Source organism: Carya illinoinensis, chromosome 15 (genome assembly GCF_018687715.1).
Source record: "Carya illinoinensis cultivar Pawnee chromosome 15, C.illinoinensisPawnee_v1, whole genome shotgun sequence".
NCBI classification, from domain to species: Eukaryota; Viridiplantae; Streptophyta; class Magnoliopsida; order Fagales; family Juglandaceae; genus Carya; species Carya illinoinensis.
This window is the reverse complement of record NC_056766.1, coordinates 3,623,361-3,629,506: the sequence shown is the minus strand read 5'-3', so window position 1 is coordinate 3,629,506 and position 6,146 is coordinate 3,623,361. Positions and strand designations below refer to the sequence as shown.

The window sequence follows — 6,146 nt, the reverse complement described above, 5'->3', positions numbered from 1 at the left end:
AGATGAGATGTTTTATTAAAAGTTAAATAAAATCTTCTTACAATATAAGTTTTTAATATTAATTTTATTTTGAAATTTGAAAAAATTAAATTGTTTATTATATTTTGTATGAGAGTTTAAAAAAGTTATAATGATAAGATAAAATAATTTAGATTTAGATAAACAAATGGAGCCTAGTCTAAAGTGGCAAATTAGTAAGAGGGGAGTTATAAACAATTAGACTTTTTCAATCATTTAATCCAATCTATGCTTAACAACATGTAATTAAGAGTAATATTACTTTGAGAACGCAAACGTCATGCAATCGTTTTGAAAAAAAGTGAAATATATTATTAAAAAATTAATTTTTTTTATGTGAGTCTTTTATTTTTTTACTTTTTTCAAAATGATTGTATGGTACTTGCGCACTCGCGACAACAAGTATAATTTCTATATAATTAAAGACCATACATGTGTGTGTGTGTGTGTGTGTGTGGTGGGGGGGAGGGGGGGGTTTAAAACCCTTCTCATTATTACATGAACTTTCTTTCCACCTACTTGGCTTGGGGTCAAGTTTCAACCAAATAAGTTATTAAAAATGATGCAGATATACATAGATATTAATATATATATATATATATATATTCGTTACGAATATGCAGTACTGCATGGGAAGGGTGTTTAGAACTAAGACCGGTGAACGTAAGTGAACCCCAAGGGGCGATAACTCTCTGTCTTTTCTCAAAACTAACCCCAAAACTCTCCAGAGTGATCGACGGGGGTGGGAGCTTCAGCTCCCCCCTCTTTCCTTCCCTCTCCGTTTCTCTTTTACTTTCTGCTTTTTGTGTTTTTTCATTTTCATTTGTTTTGTATTTTCAGGCAAATAAGGGAGTGCCGACGGGGTCGTTTCCAGCCGCCAACCACCAACACACACCCCACCAAGATGTTGGCCAGCCGCCGATATTCAAGACCACCATATGCGGCGCCAAACAGAGGGGAGCGTAACCTGCACGTGCAGGATGAAGTCTCGGATCGCACCAGAGCGTGGCTGTCACGCGCCACCGGGGTGCCGACTCAGAACTTGGCTTTATGGGACCTAAGACTCCGGGAGATCATCGACCGACCGTCGGCTCTCCTCTAAGAGTGGTTTTGCTTTGCACGTACCACTACCTCTTGTCTTTTGCCCCTCCGTTCTAGAGTTGATTTTTGGTCTTGTTCTGTTATCCTTGTTTAAACCAAGCGAGGTGATGAGTTATTTGATTCGACACAATCTGAGGCTAGTGCTAGTCGAGAGTGGCGGACGATGTTTATAGCCGGTGGACATACGGCCAACCCCTGCAATGGAGGTTGTTGTGGTATGTACGCGAGCTGGGTACTCGTGCTGTTCCTGGGCTCGTAATGTCGATGCCTACGGTGGGTGTGTCGTCGGGGCTCATGCCGGTGCTTGTGTTTCTATTATTTTTTAGTGTAGTTTTTATGCAGTTTATTAGTAATATTTTAGTAATAGAATTTTGGACTTAGTGTCCATAGCATATTGTCCCATACTCTACCTCCTTAGGAGGATGGAGGAACCTTGTCACTCTGTTTATACAGAGTGCTCTCTCTTTCTTCGGAGAGATTTAGAAGTTAAGATAAAGTCTGCCACTTTGTGTGTAAGGTTGCTCCAGAGCAATTGCATAGGTTGACTTATAGTCTGAATTTTCCTGTATTGATAAGTCATATTTGTAACTTCGGTATGATGAATGAATTCACATTTTCAAAAAAAAAAAAAGTACTGCATGGGGAGAGTACTTGTACAAAAACATTAGAACAACGTTTAATTTTGCACAAAAAAAGGGTTAAAAATCAACAACCTAATTAAATAATTAATCTATATGGTCAATTATGAAGCCTCAAGCCAATTTGATGATCATCACGATCATGATGATCATAATAATAAGATTATTGGTGCAAATAAAAGCTGATTGGAGGAATAAAGATATATGGGTAACGAAGTTTGAAAGAAAAAATCATATAATTATTTTAAACCAAACAACCATATATATATGCATGATGAATTAGTACAATTATATATTTAATTATATTACTCTGTTGGGATATTGCATTTATATTTTTATATGAACCAATCACCAACTTTCGACCCTACTACCATTAATTCATTGAGTAATTAATCCTAAATTCATGTCACCAATTATATATTATTTTGACACCAAAGTTATACATTAATTAATATGCAATGCATAACTCTTACAATATTTATTCCTTAATTTAGTAAACTTGTAGTAATCCTATTTAGTTTTAATACAAGCTTGATTAGAAAAGAAGAAAAAAAAATCCTCCAATAGTACTGAAAAATTCTTAATTTTCTCGAAACATATTTGCTAACAGCTATAGGATGGGGGCGATGGGGCTTGAGTAATAATTTGATGTAAAGTACATGACGTGAGAGGGCGCCTTTACTGCTCTCCCTCTCACGCTCGCATCATATAGGAGAACAACATATATGAAACAATTTTGCTACAGTTAGTCGGAGTGTGCAAATGCAGGGTAAGAGTGCAGGCCACGTTAGTTAAATTAAAAAAAAAAATGAAGAACGACAAAAAAAGAGAGAAAGACACTCAGCTCTTCGTGTGGTGGTCGTCTTCTTCTTCGAGTCGGTAGATGAAAAAGGCAGATCTTTGGGTCTTCGTGGGGGTCGTCTTCGTGGGTAGATGAAAAGGGCCAATCTTTTTCATGATTTCTACGACCACTACAACATTTATTGGCGCGAGTGATTTCTACGACTGGTAGGGATCAAAGAGCTTCATGGATTTAGATTGTCCGTTCGTTGCAATATGACTTGTTGGATCTTTGGTGCAAATTGATAAGATCTTCGTGTGGGTCGTCTTCGTGGATAGCTTCATCAGACATGGGTAAGATCTTTGCTTTTCTTTTCTCAATCAACTACTACTCTCAACTAGATCTTCGTGTGTATTTGCTCCCTTCCACAAGAAGATGTGAACTGATTCCCCTTCAAATTTTGTCTCCAGTCTTGAGCTTCCAATATTAATAATCTCTGTAAGCTGCGAAGGCTTAGTACATTCCTTTGGCAGTGATCTTGAGCTGGAAATCTTGCCCATTCTCTGGGTTCTAAGCCCAGTTTCTTTGGCTTTGTGCTTCTTTCCTCGAAAGTGTTCACTCAGACCTTTCTCAATAAACAAAGGAGATTGTTTTCTCACAAAGTCTATGGAACATTGGAACTTCTGTAATACCCAGAGCAGTAATCGTCCATCTAATAAAATTAGCTTACTAAAATAGGTACTGATTGACTAACATGATAAAGGACCTCACTGAAGTTTTCTTCAAGGATTTTGAAAAGTGTAGAATATTGACTATTTGAATATGATTTCCACTACATTTTTTTTTGGCTTGAAAGTCTGATGCACACTAGCAATATTATTTGTGTTGATAAGTATGATAATATCGACAAACTCGTGGGTTGAAGAAGGGAGACGGAAACACTACCAAGGAAACAAGATCTTGTGAGGAGGAAGGGTAAACGGTGAGATTTGGCCTTGAAAATGAAGGTGATGAGCGAACCGTGGGAGGGAGAGGCATCCCTTCATGGGAATGGAGATGCAGAGCTTCATGGGAAGAAAGAGGTGGGAAGACGAAGAGAGGGAGAGTTCACCGGAAGATGAAGGAAGGGCAAAACGATTCGTTTTTGCCACTTGACTAAAACGGCGTGTTTCATTTTCCACGTAAGCACCGCTTCCTTCACGAGTATGCACGGCGAATACATTCAGCATTTTTGTATATGAAAAGAGTCGTACTCATCGAGCTTGGTATAGGTAGACAAATTGTAATCTCGAGAAAGTCAAATGTTTTTTTATTCCATATATTTTTTTTTATATTCTTAAATATTATTTTTAAAAAAATTATAATATTATTAAAAAATATTTAAGTAATTACTAAATAAGAAATAATTATCGATAGACACTTTCGAGATCAGTCTCGGACCCCAAACATTTATGATATAAAAATTGATGAGTGTCGATCGGTCGACTTTTTCATCAGTTTAATTAATTTCAGCCATTAGATAATAATAACAACTTATCACAATCCGTAAGAATATTGTATTCTTTTCATATCGAAGATACCAATTAATGGCGTACATCGTCCTCCATTCACTAGGAAAAGTCTGGGTAGCTGAATTGGTCTAATATTTCATCCTTATACGTGTTTATATTTAGAAAAGCTACCAATTCTGCCCTCCCACTCATGACTAATATTGCACGCAGAAGCAGCTTTCTTCACGATGGAGAAAATTATTAAACTCATATGATGATCTGCTTATCAGAATAAGATACTGCATGCATGAATGTACGTAACTATAGTGCAGTGTCTATTAATATTTTTTTTGTCGTCGGATTTGTTCAGTGAAGTTTCCCAAATTTTTATAATCCTCTTAATAATAGATGTGAAATGACCCGGCCACTGAATAACATGAAGGATCAGAAAGTCTAATTTTAATGAAGAAATTTAAAAAGAGTAATTTTGTTGTTCAAGCCTCTAATTCTTGAAACCAGATAAGAAATTCTGCCCGATAACACTTGACATTCTATTATTGTCCGGGTGTTTCAAAGTGCGTGGCCCGGGCCTCCAGCTCCAATTCAACTGATGATGGTAGATGCGGTCTCTTTGCATGCAGTGTTTTAAGTTTTCTTCCTAAAGATCTTTTTGTATGTAAGTTTTCCCTCTATGCATTATTGGGAGCTTTAATTTTGTGCGTACGTAAGAGTAAGCAAGTCCAATAGTAGATTTTGTTACTCATCATCCTCACACACCATCCATTATATTTATTTTTATTTTTTTATTTTTTTATCTTAAATTAATTAAATTATTCTACTCATCATCTATACACCACGTATTTAGTAAGAGAAAAAAAAAATAAGTATAGTATATTGTCCGCGAAGATGATAAGTATATGTTTTTTTTTTTTTCCGGCCTCTCTCTCAAAACATATTTCGAAACAGCTCCAAGATGAGTAACACCATTGAATGTGGATATGATGCCATGTGAACCATGCATTGTACCGCATTAATCTCTCCTGGCCTGTAGTCACGCTCGCAGTAGGAGAACGACATAGAAATTGATTAGTACTCTCGGTCGACTTTCTAAATTCCAAGGAGTTTAATTTCAGCCATTCGATATTAATTGATCACAAAACGACGTAAGGTCGTATTCTTTTCATCTGAAGATACCTATTCTGCCGTCCCTCCCACTAGTGATCATTATTGCACGCAGAAGCTTCCTCGTGATGGAGGAAATTATTAAATTCATATGATATAAAAAATATATATATATTTAATTTTTTTGTTAAGATTTTTAGTGCAAGGAATCTTTTGATTATTCAAAGTAATTTGCGTTTTCCAAGTCATGAGTGAAAAGAAAGATCTCCGACACTGACTTGGAAAAGTAGTACGTATCAAACCCAAACATACAACGCAAAAACTTGTTAATTTCTAGGAGGAGGCTCCAATTAAGCAGTACTTGCGAACGCAATTGAATTACATTTATCTTGTTGAAAGAATCTATTGGGTCTGGGCATGGGAGAATTCTCGAAGCTGCTTTTGCAATTAAACTCATTCATTGGAATGATACTGCTTGCGATGTTGGCAGCAGTGGCAGCCCAAGTACTCAAGCCCAGCTGCCGCAAAATGTGTGGGAATGTAACAATTCCATATCCATTGGGCTTGAGTGAAAGATGCTACTTGGAGACGACTTTCATATTTGCATAGATTCACCTTCTCAAATTAGTTCAACACAATCAACGTAGAATTTGAACTATGACGTACACCCCATAACCGTTTGGGTTTGCATCATCTCACTGGGTCAGAGAAAATTCGTCCTTGAATATTAAACTTTTTTGCCTGTGTCTTTGGATATCCAATTAAGCTCACCGTTCTTTCTTCTTCTTCTTCTTCTTTTTTGTTTTTTGTTTTTTTTAATTTTTAGTCTTTTTCCAACTATCATGAAAAAATTAAAGTTGATTTTACCAAATCGATATAAAATAATATTGAGCATCTCGTAGTACTCCAAAATCAAGTTTTTTTTCCCCCACATCTCAAATCCAAAAACAATATTTTGTATCGGAAAATTTGAAAAAGGAAATTCGTCAACTCCAA

At 36.3% G+C, this 6,146-nt stretch overlaps 1 long non-coding RNA gene across 1 annotated transcript; it reads left to right on the top strand.

Moving 5' to 3' along the window:
* The first annotated feature begins 2,406 nt into the window (after positions 1 to 2,406).
* On the top strand, positions 2,407 to 3,393 carry LOC122297130. Its single transcript, XR_006238669.1, has 2 exons — positions 2,407 to 2,891; positions 3,009 to 3,393. It is a non-coding gene; the product is annotated as an uncharacterized LOC122297130 (long non-coding RNA).
* Positions 3,394 to 6,146: the final 2,753 nt, after the last annotated feature.